Genomic DNA, 15,973 nt, shown 5'->3' with positions numbered 1-15,973 from the left:
CGAATATTCCAACGTACTGGCTGTCACTTAACTTGTTTGCTGCCCGCAAACATTAACACAGCAAATATCTCCAGGACTCGTTAGCTATACTGTTCAATCCCATCGCAGGAAAAAAAAAAAACAAGACTATCGTATACATGCATCCAGATCCTCTGCAACCAGATTAAGCGACCGATGTTCATATGGCGATACACACATCAATGGTGTCCAATATGAAGGCGATGGATGTTCCCGACGAAAGCTCGCGGTGGAAGGCAAGGACAAGAAGTATTCTCAAAAGGAACAGAACTTATAATTACAAGCCGGCCGCTGTGACAGATCGGTTCTAGGCGCTTCAGTCCGGAACCGCGCTGCTGCAACGGTCGCAGGTTCGAATCCTGCCTCGGGCATGGATGTATGTGATGTCCTTAGGTTAGTTAGGTTTAAGTAGTTCTAAGTCTAGGGGGCTGATGACCTCAGATGTTAAGCCCCATAGTGCTTAGAGCCATTTGAACGATTTTTTTTAATAATTACAATATTGTCTGACCTTTTTAAAGGACGTTCAAATTTCGCCACCGGAACATGTACGGTGACTTCCACATCTATCACGTTCGATATACGATATTCATCTGTTTTTTACTTTGGACTGGTTATAATACTGACGAGGCGTTAAGTCAGCAAATAAAAAACTTTTTTCTTTCTATCTTTCTTTTAAGAGGGTTGTTGTTTACTCCAGTTTTGCTCCAGTCGGAAGAATAGTGTAATATTTTATTTGCACCTCAAGTTCTGTAGGACCAAATTGAGGAGCAAACTCTCTAACGTCATGGAGCGTGTCAGTGCATGAAATTACAACATAAAAGTAATAACAAATGAAAATAAAATATTTATGAACCCAAAAAGTCAAGCCATAAATTTAAGCAAATGCAATCAACAATACACCAAGAATCAGCTTAATTTTTCAAGGAACTCCTTAACAGAATACAAGGAGTGGCCCCTAAGAAAACGCTTCTTCAGTTTCGATTTGAAACCGAGCGGATTACTGCAAAGATTTTTGAGCTCTATCGTAACTTATTGAAAATGGATGCAGCAGTATACTGTACACCTTGCTGCACAATAGTTAAGGAAGTCCGATCCAAATGCAGGTTGGATTTCTGCCGAGTATCAACTTAATGGAAGCTGCTTATTCTTGGGACTAGGCTGATATTGTAAGCAAGAAACGATAGTAAAGAATATATATATATTGAGAGGCCAATGTTAAAATACCCAGACTCGTGAACAGGGGTCGACAAGAGGTTCATGAACTTACACCACTTATAGCCCGAACCGCCCGTTTCTGAGCCAAAAAATATCCTTTTAAAATGGGAAGAGTATGTCTTCTCCAAGTTGTAGATAGTTCCGGCAGTGGACGGGGAATTGCTTCAATACCCACTTGTTGTTATTATTGTTATTGTTGTTGTGGTCTTCAGTACATAGACTGGTTTGATGCAGCTCTCCATGCTACTCTCTCCTGTGCAAGCGTCTTCATCTCCCAGTACCTACTGCAACCTACATCCTTCTGAATCTGTTTAGTGTCTCCCTATACAATTTTTACCCTCCGCGCTGCCCTCGAATGCTAAATTGGTGAACCTTGATGCCTCAGAATATGTCCTACCAACCGATCCCTTCTTCTAGTCAAGCTGTGCCACAAATTTCCCTTCTGCCAATTCTACTCAATTCCTCTTTACTCACTTAAAAACAGATAAATGAACTAATCGACAGGATTTCACAACTTCTAACTACGCAACGGATACTATAGTGCTGTACAAACTATTATTATTATTATTATTATTATTATTATTAGAGTGTTCAGACACAAAGCATTAATTGAATCTGAAGACTTCCCATTTCTGCCAGTTCAGAATTAAGGAGTCAAGTGATTTACAAACAAGTACAGAGCAAACTGATCTACTTGCTTGATTTCAAAAGGGGTGCATTGTGCACGTGACGCACGTACTATTAGGGAGTAACGAGTGTCTCGCTTCACTGTCGATAGTTAGCTTTCTTACCTGAGAAGGAGTCAAATATAAAAAAGGATGTTACACGTAAGCAGTATCAACTATTAGTAGCTAAATGAAAAAAAACCACAACAACTAAATATTCGTATTTCATCTTTTTAAAAATAAATGTGTAAAACAGTCATAAAATACTGTTTTACGAAACAAAAGATTTGTTTCGAGCCCCTACATAATGGGTTTCTGTAATTAAAAAAGCTTTGTGTAATTGCCGGCCAACCAGAAGCCTATATGTGACGCAACACATTTGTTCCTGACGAAGACGCTGGGTGTAATCGTCGAAAGCTCGAGGGTTTGTGAATTGACGCGGCAAGAAGTCTGACAGTGTCTTATACAACAGTGCTGACGCGAAAGACTTCGTTCTCATTCTGAAGTTGGCGATCGGAACGGCGGGGTACAAGCTAACACCTAATTGTACTCAGACGTAACGTTGTAAGAAAGGTTAGGAACCAGAGCTTTCAGGTGTGGAACACTGGCTGGCTTGTACAGTTGCCCAGCACCAGTCGGAACTGTGCAGCGGCGGCCGAGTACGGAAGCGGCAAGGAAGCCGCTAGCTGTGAGCGAGGAGCCAGCTCTGGCCAAGGGAGGCGGGGCGCCGGAATATTTCGGTCCGGCTGATCGGGTTGAGGCGCTTCCGGCGCCGCCACCCTCCCTACAGCCTGCAGCTGCACGCGACGCCTCTGCCGGCGACAGCGGATACGTTCCCAGCAGCAGCAGGACGCAGACTGCCGTCAACACAGGGGACCTGGTTCTCATCGTAAAGCACGCCAGGCGAGTAAGGCGGTGCTCATCGCCATTTGCGACCGCAGCGCTCTCCAGGGGCAGCTGTCGGCTGTGTCCGGCTCGCAAATTACACACTCTGTTTACGAAAACGAACGCGCTTTAAACTGCTAGAGCGCACATTCCCTCCCCTGTCCAGTGTATCCACGTGCCAACCATTTTGTTTTGTCTGTAATATACTTACATAAAAAAATTCAATATCTATGAACATGCTACGAGGCAAAAAACTAAATTCCGTGTCCAGTCAGTAAGAATTTTAAAACTTCCATTACAAACAATGCACTACAAATTTAAAATGGTCTTCCACATAAGGTACAAATTATTTCATCATTCACTCTTTTTACTGAAGCTATTCAGTAGCAGAGGTTTCAGAACATATCGAAAAAAAAATGTGATACAATAAATTGCAAAAACGTCCTACTGATAAGTACAAATGTCCCTACCCCACTACTTTTCCCTTCGCTTGTCTATACATGTCCCTACTGAAATTCTCTTCTTTCCTAGCAGCCATTGTCACTTTCATTTCTGTCCTCTTCTCTTTCACTATCCCTTCCATTTCTAATACCAAACAAGGCTTCAAAAGTGCGAAACTGGTTAATATCATTCGTAATGCCTCCATTATTATTATTATTATTATTATTATTATTATTATTATCTTTCCTTTCTCAGACGTCATGCCTGCTTAAAAATGGAAAGTGACTCGGACCTTGATCCTTCCTTTTAACTGTACGGTATATACATTGCATTTTGGAACTTTCGGGTAATTTAACATCTATCGATAATTACAGATTTCTGTAGTTGTATATATGTTTGGATGTAGCTGTATTGCATTGATGTACTGGTGGATATTGTGTGGTATGACTCCTGTAGTTGACATTATTATTATTATTATTACTATTAGTGTTACTATTATCAATATTACTATGATTGCAAGTTATTACTGTTTGTTAGTAATGTGAATTATTATTATTATTATTATTGAGTTTGTTATGTAATAACATTCTTATTGCCTCCATTATTTTATGATCATTGTTAGTGTTACTATTATTATTGCTATTATTATTTTTATTAATAACGCAAATTATTATGATTGTGATTGATATGTAATAGTTTTTTGTATGTTTTGTTCGTGGTCAGAGGTAAAAGAGGGCCTTAAGGGCCTCAATCAGGTCAGGCTAAAGAAGCAATAAATAAATAAATATCTTGTAAGCTGGAATGCAATTCACTCATCCGTATTTCCTGGTATGTTCACAGAACTGGACAAACTCATCCCCGTGAGAGTGTGCGCTCTGATATAGACACACATACATACATTAATCCTTGTTCCACAGATCATGAATACATTTCTTATTGATGTGGTACGTGTCACTTTAACATAAGTTTTCTTTACACAAAATAATTATTTTTTTTCTTGCTACATCATATCTAAGAATTCATCTACTGAGTAGAAAGAGTTGCCATTCATAAATTCTTTTAATTTGCTTTTAAATGTTGGTTGGCTATCTGCCACACTTTTAATACTATTTGGCAAATGACAAAAGATTTTTGTGGCAGCATAATTCATCCCTTTCTGTGCCAAAGTGAGATTCAATCCAGAATCAGGAAAACCATCCTTTCTTCCAGCGTTGTAGCTATGCACTTCGCTGTTATTTTTGAATTCGAAAGGGTTATTAATGACAAATTTCATATGTGAATATATGTATTGTGAAGGTACTGTGAATATCCGAGTTCCTTAAATAAATATCTGCAAGGTGATCTTGGGTGGGCTCCAGCTATTACTCAGATTACACGCTTTTGTGCAATGAATACTTTCTCTCTTAATGACGAATTGCACCAAAATATGATGCCATATGATAGCAGTAAATGAAAATAGGCATAGTAGGCTAATTTACTGATATGTTAATCACCAAAATTTGCAATAACCCTAAATAAGTAGCTGAACCTAACCGTTTCAGCAGATCATCGATGTGTTTCTTCCAATTCAATTTCTCATCAATACACACACCCAGAAATTTTGAGTATTCTACCTTGGCAACAGACTTCCATTCATAGTCTATATTTATCAATGGTGTTATGCCATTTACTGTACAGAATTGCATAAACTGTGTTTACTCAAAATTTAGTGAGAGTACATTTGCAAAGAACCACTTAAGAACTTTCTGAAAGACATTACGTCCAATTTCCTCTGCTGATTTTTGTTTCTTGGGTGTAATTACTATGCTCGTATCATCAGCAAAAAGAACTAACTTTGCATCTTCATGAATGTAGAGCGGCAAGTCATAAATATATATATTAAGAACAATCAGGGACCCAAGTAACACATGTAACATCGAATGTTATATAACACATTAGTATTAAATTAATAAGAAAGTACCTGGACCTTTTACAGAATGTCAAAATGAATTTAAAAATACAGGTAGTAAGACCAATGTGACAATATGATCATTAAAAAATCGCATCTCTATCCTCTGCAAGCATATATATCTTTGATGTTACAATATCCTGAAAGTTTTATCCGTTGACATGTCGTTAACAGGCGCTTAGTTTTAACAGATCGTACCAACGTCTTTCTGATAAATCAGAAACGACATAGTTTCATAAAACGCGAGTTATATTACGAAGAGATCTAAATATGAAAATTCTTTAACCACCAATACAACATTTTTTTTTACAACAAATAGTACTAATGATAACACGTAACGAGAACCACAATTTTATGGTGCTTTGAAAGTGTTTATATTCATAGGACTTAAGTTTCAAAATAAAAAACACCAAATTGGGCTTCAACTGAAAACGACCGAATCCAATATGGCGATTCCCAAGTTCTGCTTGTGACGTAGGACGCGTTCTTGCATTTCAATGGTCACGTTCCTCTCCAGGAGACAATCGGACCTGGCTTACTCAGTGTTTCACGTTCCGCCGTGGAACATGAAATTCCACGCTGTGACGTCACAGCTCCTCGTTCACGCACGCTTTCTCGTCGCACGTGCGGACGGCTTGACCTGCCCTCCCGCCCACGCTTACAGCTGCTCGGGACAGCTCTATGCGCTGCACTGTGCGTGCAAGAGCTTCAGGTAGAGGCAGCGCTGCTACCTCGTAACGAGCTATCTCCGCTTCGAGATCAGCCTCGAATTTCGAGTGCATTTTAAATACCACATTACCGGGTATGACCTGTAAACAGTGACGTAATACTGCAAATATTGCAATATTGCTTAGTCAGTGTTGGTCATCTTACGGGAAACTATTATTCGACTTTCGAAACTGCATTTTATTTTAAAGGGTCACGTACTGAGGGTATTGATGCGTAAATTGTAAGGCGTCGCCACATGGGACGTGAAAGTGAGAAGTGGCCAAGGACGTGGTTTATTTTAGTTCGTCATTAACTTTTATTAGTCTGTTATGGTTTTTCATAGATAAGGCTAAGTTTGTTGTCAATTCTACGTAGATGGTCGTAAAACTAATCGATGTTTTCTGAAGGTATTTGTGATTTTTTTCTGCAACTCGTGAGATAACTAGTGATTTCTTTTTTATCTTATTCCATTTTCGCATTTAGGTCCCAAGAATCTTTCGGGCATTTTACTTCTCGTTTTTAGATGTATTTTATTAGCCATGTGCTACAAACCATCAGGTTTTCAGATGAGTGAAGACCTTCTGTATTAACAGCTGTGTTATGCCATTTTCCTTTTTGTATCGTAAAGTTGTTGTTGTATCTGTTCCAGGTGAGTTCGTATGCTCCTTGTACTTTTGCAGTCGTAGCGTTACAATGTGCCTCCGCCGCTTCTGTAATTTCTCCTAAATACCTTAATTTACATACTTCGTAGAATTTGCTACATTTTGTTGTTAAGGGTTTCTGAATTTTGATCTGGTTCCTCTCATTTGATGCGTCTACTCATACAAAATTTGTAGCTCGCTATTTCACGGAGTTTCTCTGCAGATTGGATTATTTCTGCTGTGTTAATGGAGAAGACAGCAAAGTCATTGGTAAACGCTAGACAATGTACGACAATTTTAATATGGAGACGCCTGCCAATATCTCTTTAATATCCGTTTTATACATCCAAATGCAGATTTGATTAATTTTCTAAATAGCTTCGTCATTTATATTGAAGTTATATTCAGTTTATATTTTTAGTTACACGGTTCTCCTAGAAAAAATCAACTACAGATGCCTTTACTATACAAGGCGAAACAGATCTAAATATAATAGTGCAGCAAGAAAAATGTATCTGAATTAATAAAAAGAATATTAACGGACTTGTACTATAAAACGCCCACACCAACAAATTTCTTTATCCCTTAGCCACTTCCCGTTCACTATTGCAGAAGTAAATTGAACAGTATTGCCAGTTTAGCTTCAGAAAAATCGATTACGGTACAGCCTCTAAATAAAAGCAACCTTTTCTCACAATAATTCAAACATCCGACGTTTATAATATTACAATAGTGCTCCACATTTTTTTCACGTTTTTATAGTAATTTCAGATTATAAGGTACATATTTTGTCATTTCATTGTTATTATTAACTAACTGAAATACTGTAACACAAATGTATTGCAAATTATTTTCAAATATTCTAAAGAATGTAGCAGACACGTGCCCAAATCATCGGTTTTACTGTATATAATAAGGATCTCTGCCCGAAGATCATATCGGCACGGCACTAACATCACTGGTATTCGAAGGAGCGCAAACGAGAGAGTTACAGTTTGACTGTGAGTGACACCAGATATGAGTAACTGCGAAAGCACGCGCAAAACTTAAATGTGTGAACGTCATGCTGATGAACTCCTAGGGAAGGCAATGAAAAGATAATGAGTAATAGTATGGGCCACAATACGATAACTATGTGAAAAGAATTCTAGAATATTTATGGAAGAAGATCGCTGTGTGACCAGATGTATTTAAGTCTGTTCGTAAATGGAAAAAAGAGCATGTTGCCTAACAACTGTCGATCATCACACTGCGCCTCTACAACTTTAATTTCCAGGTAAAACTGCGCTGTTTAAAAAAAAATTGAAATGTGTTTGAGTTGCCAGCGTATTATACTCACCAGCTGAACATCATAGATTTTTTTTTAACTTCAGATCTTGTCAGTACCAAAAATTATCCCAAATTATCATTACAAAAAGCAGGATACTGTTACTGTCATTGTAGTAACCGAGTGTCACATAAATGAAAAGACTTGCATTTTTTATTCATGAAGGAGGCAGACTATAAATCTTAAATTTTGTCAGCTCAGTGAGAAGTGAAACTTAGTAATTTAACTGACAGTGTTGATTATCTTTTGCAAATTTAACTACTTTCATTACCTTTTTGAGAAAGAGACGTATTAAACATTCAAATCAATATGTCTGCAAAATTAAAGTACGTGATTAATTTATTTCAACAGTTTTATGTAACTTTATTTCGACAATGTCATGTAACTTTATGTATTTATCTGTATGCTGTGTGATTCTTGGCTTTCGTACTTTCGGCATTGCCGGTTTCAACTGCTGATGAGTGTTCATTGTTCATTCATAGTGATTCTGGTAACGAGTTTTGTTTATTAAAAAGAAATGATTAATGAGACGTCAAGACAGGAAACGTTATGGTGAAGTTTTTTTCTCTATTATTACCATGTTATGTGCTACAATACCTAAATAATTTTTGTTTCTGAATTATTACCAACATGACAATTTTAAATATTTTATAATGTACCGCATTTTCAACCGAGCTCTCTTGCATGCGTTTACCATTAGCGTTTACAGAAATTTCAGCAACTATTGCGAAATTCATATTTTTCATTCAACACTATCGGTTTTCTAACTTTCTAAATACGAATTGGCGACCGTATTATTTTATAGAACATTTTCAAGTTTGCTAAATTTTAGTTTGATATCAATAACATTTTCATTAACCACTTAAAATCAGTTAACACAAAATTTTCTGGTTTCGATCGTTATATGCACAATATATATCGCTAGCTTAATAATATTAATAATATTACATTTTGCTGCAAATAAATATCAATCCGAGAAACGGGTTAAAACGGATCAGCATAGGTTACACGCGTCATTTAATTACCGGAGAATGTGAATAAGTTACACATCATTCTGTATTTCACGTTTGGAGAATTGCCCCGATGCGAGACACTATGACTTGGCAGCTCTCGCCCCGCGTCCCTTGTGGTGAGAGGAACTGCTGCCGCAGCCGCCGGCCGGCTGGCTGTCCCGTTCCTCGCGGCCGGCGGATCTCCGCAGAACGACCTCCGGCGCGCGACAACAGGCGGCTGGAGACGTGGCACGGCGGGGCGGCCATTGTCCGCAGCTCTGCGCTGACCCCGCGCCGACACGGCGCTCAATGTGGACGGCGCCCGCACAGCTCGCAGCTGCCAACCGAATTACCGGCCACGGCTACACACCACGTACAGGCACATCACTTGAAAAACAGTCACCACACAACTTCCGGAATTAGGGGAACACAATTTCTCTGTCAGGTTTATACTTTGCGCCAGAATTGCTGTTATCGCAGTTGTCCCACAGCTTGTTCTTTTACGCGAATGCCGTCTGTAAAGCAACTGTCCGATATCGTCGGCAAGGTGAAGCGAAGTTACCAGTACTTTAGCAAGTAGCTGTAATGTGGAGCGAGGACGATATCGCTATGGATATCAATTAACTGAGCAGCAGAAGGAGTACGACGAAGAGAAGAAAGTACTCGACGAACAAAACCCATTCCCAATTCTTTAAAGAATCGAAATCCCATGTACAAAAGGTATCTCACGAACTATGGGGCCTACAATGTTATAACATGTGGATATTATCCCAAAAATCTGTTGCGAATAGAATCAGTAGTAAATAAATAAAATAAAAAGTACTACAATGTTAGTCCGCAGCTCGTGGTCTCGCGGTAGCGTTCTCGCTTCCCGAGCACGGGAACCCGGGATCGATTCCCGGCGGGATGAGGAATTTTCACCTGCCTCGAGATGACTTGGTGTTATTGTGTCATCTTCATCATCATCGCTCTCTTACGGAGTATGGGACAAAAAAAAAAAAAAAAGTTCAAATGGCTCTGAGCACTATGGGACTCAACTGCTGTGGTCATCAGTCCCCTAGAACTTAGAACTACTTAAACTTAACTAACCTAAGGACATCACACACATCCATGCCCGGCGCAGGATTCGAACCTGCGACCATAGCAGTCGCACGGTTCCGGACTGCGCGCCTAGAACCGCGAGACCACCGCGGCCGGCAGTATGGGACTTCATCATCATCACTACAATGTTATGACTGATTCTGAAGTCTTACTGCAGGAACAGCGGGAACGTAGTTAGTGATAAACCTTTCCTCTTTTAATATTTTGTTTGTGAGGGAGAGTTCTAGGCGATTCTGTCCGGAACCGCGCTGCTGCTGCTGCTGCTGCCGCTGGTACGGTCGCAGGTTCGAATCGTGCCTCGGGCATGGATGTGTGTGATGTCCTTAGGTCAGTTAGGTTTAAGTAGTTCTAAGTTTAGGGGACTGATGACCTCAGATGTTAAGTCCTATAGTGCTCAGAGCGATTCGTACCATTTGAGATTCGAACACAGATGTCCCGCTTGGCAGTCCAGCACGGTGACCACACAACAACGACGCCGTGGTTGTTATAACTCTCTGTGTTGCACATCTCATGGTTGGACCGTTCACTATCTCTATTTTGCTTCTTTTTCCACAGTTCAGTGCATCTTCTTTTTGTTTTCATGCTTGATCTGTCTTCAGTTTTCGGCTCGCTATCCACTGGGCCATTCCACCACTAAATCCGAGTGGGTGGGATGGGGAGTTTCCCTTGTAAGCACCACTGCCTACAGTCTGCTTTGTAACATGACTAAGATCACGTGTGCTTCTGGCCAGGCAGTCACGGACGCCATGGCATCGCCAAGCACGGATGCTCTGTGTCATCAAACAGACGAGTGGAGAGTGGAATGGCGCTTTATTGTCTTCAGCGACGAGAGTAGTTCCTGTCTGTATGCGAAGGATGGACGTACACGTGTACGGCACTGACCTGCTGATCCATTCTGGGGTGGATTTACCTACAACACACATATCCCACTCCAGGTTTTAGGGTGCGTGGGGACCATCAGTTAACCACGCGGTCAGACTTAGCGATTCTGCAGAATGGAATAATCAGTGCTCGCTACGTTGCACAGGTTGTTAACCCCGTCCTACTGCATTTCTTCGACAGGAAGGTGATGTGCTTCTTCAGCAGGACAACGCACTTCCAAACACGGCTGCTGTGCAAGCAACTACCTCTTCGTGGCACACAATAACGGCTCTGGCCAGCAAGATCACCAGATCTCCCACCAAATATACAAAGAACACGATCTAGCGGGAACTTACTAAATTTGCAGACACTGCAAAAACGAGTGCCGAATGGAGACATAGAGTGCAATATGACAAGATACCATCCGCCACTTCTATAATCGTCTGCATGCGGGAATACACGCGTGCACTGCCACCAGATGGTAAAGCTGTCTGTGCACCCCCTACTGCGGCATGTGTGTTTCATTTGATCTCAATTTGTAATCATATACTCGTAAAATGAAAAACTACCTGTCACATCTTCATCTTTGACGGTTGAAACGTCTCTGTTTTTATTCACTTTACTACCTGATTTTAGCTCAATTCACGAACTCTTCCAGAAAGACTGAGCACTCAAATAAGGCCTATTGAATATTATATGTGTGTTTTAATGTGGGGTTTCGGTTTTGTTTTGTGGGAAACGATGAACTGGTCGTCGTCTGGTGGGAGCAGACGATGTTGCTTCTCGTTCGAAGGAGAGCACAGGATGACCAACTTAGGTTTCCAGTACCTGAAGAGAGAGGTTTACCTATCTTAGTCGAAGGCTGTTTTTGTGTGTGAGGTTGGTGACGGAGAACTACCCCTCTGGTAGCTTCCGGTGCACGGGAAGCTAGGAAATCTCGAAAGAGAAAGGGGCACTCTTCAATTAACGCTTGGTGAGTAAGGTTCGTAGCTCCTAAGGGGGGTTCCAGGTGATAGGAAGCAGGTTGAGTTAGGACTTCGTTATGTTTAACTTTTGAAACATTTAAGAACTTCAGCTTAACTGAAGCGTGTGAAGCGAGTTATTTTTCCGAATGTGCCATAATTATATTGTTTTAAATAGGCGATTTTTGGGTGTTTGGGTTAAAAGTGTGGAAGTTACTTCGTTCGTTTTGAACAACGATGAAGTAGAATTTCATACGGTAAATCTGATTAGGAAAAACTGGTTAGGATCACTTCAACCGAACGTTGAATGTAATACTGTGTCGAAGCGAGAATGATTTTTAATGAATTTTAATCTTATATTTTGTAGAAGTTGCTTTTGTCTTTGTGTGTCGATTTTGTGCCACGTGTTGGTAATCAATGACCCTTCTGGTCCACCACGGCACCGCAACAGGCTTTATTTTAAGTTTACTTGTTTAATGAGCTATAATATCTGCAAGAATATCTGTTCTTTCGTGCGCTTTCTACAAAGCAGCACAACAGTTTGATTCGGAATGCACCACGTGCTCTAGTTCGGCAGTTTACAAGCAGCAGACGCAATTAGTGTGTTGAACAATTTTCGCACAACCTCGTGTATTGGTTAAACCTCTGTCCAGAATAGTGCATGCGTTGAATCGTAATGCAAATCTCAGTGAGATATTTTTATGGTATAAATGCAAAGGAGATGATAGTATCATTATCTACCACCCCCGTTTTCTGTGTTTCTTCTTGCTGTAGTTAAATTGTGCTCTGTTACATTCTCTCGTAATTATTACTTAAATATTTCTAGCCAGGCACCAGTTATGTGTAGTTAGGATGTGCAACCAAATATTTAGATACAATAAATAATCTAAGTGAAAGATAAACTCTGTGGTGTTGATATTACCCACTTACTCCGATTTCCAATTCTGAATTAATGAAGTTGCTTCACGCACGACATGAAGTGCTATTTATCTGGCTACTTAAAGAAATTTGCATACTTTAAAGTCATTAAACTAATAATTTTCCAGCTACGTTTTTTTCTAAATCGTTAGGAACTGCTTGTGCTGGTGGCGACCCTGAATTTCTGAATTTTTATCATTATTTGTGTGAGAGAAGCAGCTAGAAATGCGACATAACGTATAAGGCTTGATGAGAAAAGTCGCAAAGATAGTAATACGTTACACGGTGTTGTATTTTTTCCGGTACTGTACAGTTTAAAAACATCTAGCCAGAGCATATTTAAATGCCACTAATACTGCTAAAAAGGGCCATCACAGAAGTTGGGAAGGAAAACGTAGGTACAAAGAAGGTAGCTGCGAAGAAACCATGGGTATCAGAAGAAATACTTCAGTTGATTGATGAAAGGAGGAAGTACAAACATGTTCCGGGAAAATGAGGAATACAGAAATACAAGTCGCTGAGGAATGAAATAAATAGGAAGTGCAGGGAAGCTAAGACGAAATCGCTGCAGGAAAAATGTGAAGACATCGAAAAAGATATGATTGTCGGAAGGACAGACTCAGCGTACAGGAAAGTCAAAACAACCTTTGGTGACATTAAAAGCAACGGTGATAACATTAAGAGTGCAACGGGAATTCCACTGTTAAATGCAGAGGAGAGAGCAGACAGGTGGAAAGAAAACATTGAAAGCCTCTATGAGGGTGAAGATTTGTCTGATGTGATAGAAGAAGAAACAGGAGTCGATTTAGAAGAGATAGGGGATCCAGTATTAGAATCGGAATTTAAAAGAGCTTTGGAGGACTTACAGTCAAATCAGGCAGAAGGGATACATAACATTCCATCAGAATTTCTAAAATCATTAGGGGAAGTGGCAACAAAACGACTATTCACGTTGGTGTGTAGAATATATGAGTCTGGCGACATACCGTCTGACTTTCGGAAAAGCGTCATCCACACAATTCCGAAGACGGCAAGAGCTGACAAGTGTGAGAATTATCGCACAATCAGCTTAACAGCTCATGCATCGAAGCTGCTTAAAAGAATAATATACAGAAGAATGGAAAAGAAAATTGAGAATGCGCTAGGTGACGATCAGTTTGGCTTTAGGAAAAGTAAAGGCACGAGAGAGGCAATTCTGACGTTACGGCTAATAATGGAAGCTAGGCTAAAGGAAAATCAAGACACGTTCATAGGATTTGTCGACCTGGAAAAAGCGTTCGACAATATAAAATGGTGCAAGCTGTTCAAGATTCTGAAAAAAGTAGGGGTAAGCTATAGGGAGAGACGGATCATATACAATATGTACAACAACCAAGAGGGAATAATAAGACTGGACGATCAAGAACGAAATGCTCGTATTAAGAAGGGAGTAAGACAAGGCTGTAGCCTTTCGTCCCTACTCTTCAATCTGTACATCGAGGAAGCAATGTTGGAAATAAAAGAAAGGTTCAGGAGTGGAATTAAAATACAAGGTGAAGAGATATCAATGATACGATTCGCTGATGACATTGCTATCCTGAGTGAAAGTGAAGAAGAATTAAATGATCTGCTGAACGGAATGAACAGTCTAATGAGTACACAGTATGGTTTGAGAGTAAATTGGAGAAGACAAAGGTAATGAGAAGTAGTAGAAATGAGAACAGCGAGAAACTTAACATCAGGATTGATGGTCACGAAGTCAATGAAGTTAAGGAATTCTGCTACCTTAGCAGTAAAATAACCAATGACGGACGGAGCAAGGAGGACATCAAAAGCAGACTCGCTATGGCAAAAAAAGGCATTTCTGGCCAAGAGAAGACTACTAATATCAAATACCGGCCTTAATTTGAGGAAGAAATTTCTGAGGATGTAAGTCTGGAGTACAGCATTGTATGGTAGTGAAACATGGACTGTGGGAAAACCGGAACAGAAGAGAATCGAAGCATTTGAGATGTGGTGCTATAGACGAATGTTGAAAATTAGGTGGACTGATAAGGTAAGGGATGAGGAGGTTCTACGCAGAATCTGAGAGGAAAGGAATATGTGGAAAACACTGATAAGGATAAGGGACAGGATGATAGGACATCTGCTAAGACATGAGGGAATGAGTTCCATGGTACTAGAGGGAGCTGTAGAGGGCAAAAACTGTAGAGGAAGACAGAGATTGGAATACGTCAAGCAAATAATTGAGGACGTAGGTTGCAAGTGCTACTCTGAGATGAAGAGGTTAGCACAGGAAAGGAATTCGTGGCGGGCCGCATCAAACCAGTCAGTAGACTGATGAAAAAAAAAAAAAAAAAAGCTGCATATTTGGGCAACGGCCTTGCCGCAGTGGATACACCGGTTCCCGTGAGATCACCGAAGTTAAGCACTGTTGGCCGTGGCCGGCACTTGGATGGGTGACCATCCAGCCGCCATGCGCTGTTGCCATTTTTCGGGGCGCACTCAGCCTCGTGATGCCAACTGAGGAGATACTCGACCGAATAGTAGCGGCTCCGGTCAAAGAAAACCATCAATACGACCGGGAGAGCGGTGTGCTGACCACACGTCCCTCCTATCCGCATCCTCAGCTGAGGATGACACGGCGGTCGGATGGTCCCGGTAGGCCAGTCGTGGTCTGAAGACATAGTGCTAATACTGCATATTTGCCATCTGATTTTCTGAGAATACTACAACATCGAGGTTACAGGCACATTGCGTAGAAAATATTTAGCGCGTAAGTGACACGAAAAAGATCGTCTGAACTCGTAACGCCGGCACTGTAACGGAGACTCCTCGTACTGCACTCTGACTCGGACAAACGGCGGCTCCAGAGACAGCGAGCCGGCCGCACGGTGTGGGCTCCGCAGAGCCGCACAGCAGGAACAAATGAGGGGGACGGCAGGCAGCGACGGCGACGGCCACAGCCACAGCATGACCGGCGTGGGCGGCGGCGGCGGCGGCGGCGGTAAAACTTTTACGGGGGCCGCGCCCAGGCGCTGGGCGGCGCTTTACGGCGCGCGCCCTGCTCAGCTGCGCGAGGTTTTTTCCAGCAAGCGGCACAACGCCTCCTCCAACTCGCAATTTCAAAGCTGTTTTATTGAGTGAGCTGCTTCAGTGCTAGGATATTGGACTCGCATTCACTTGGTAGGCGATACAAAACCCCGTCCTGCCATCCACATACTGGTTAAGACTCACGTCGGGAGTAAAGATAGTAATACACGAGGGAGTTGCGCAGCAGGAGGACTTGGACAACCTCAACACGTCGCTACC

The 15,973-nt window shown here is 41.1% G+C and overlaps 1 pseudogene; it reads left to right on the top strand.

The window, feature by feature from the left end:
• Positions 1-15,034: 15,034 nt before the first annotated feature.
• LOC126356690 (5S ribosomal RNA) lies at positions 15,035-15,151 on the top strand (annotated as a pseudogene).
• Positions 15,152-15,973: the final 822 nt, after the last annotated feature.

This window comes from Schistocerca gregaria, chromosome 3 (assembly GCF_023897955.1).
Source record: "Schistocerca gregaria isolate iqSchGreg1 chromosome 3, iqSchGreg1.2, whole genome shotgun sequence".
Taxonomy (NCBI): Eukaryota; Metazoa; Arthropoda; class Insecta; order Orthoptera; family Acrididae; genus Schistocerca; species Schistocerca gregaria.
Note: the sequence above shows the minus strand (reverse complement) of the source record. Positions and strands in the feature narration are given on the sequence as shown.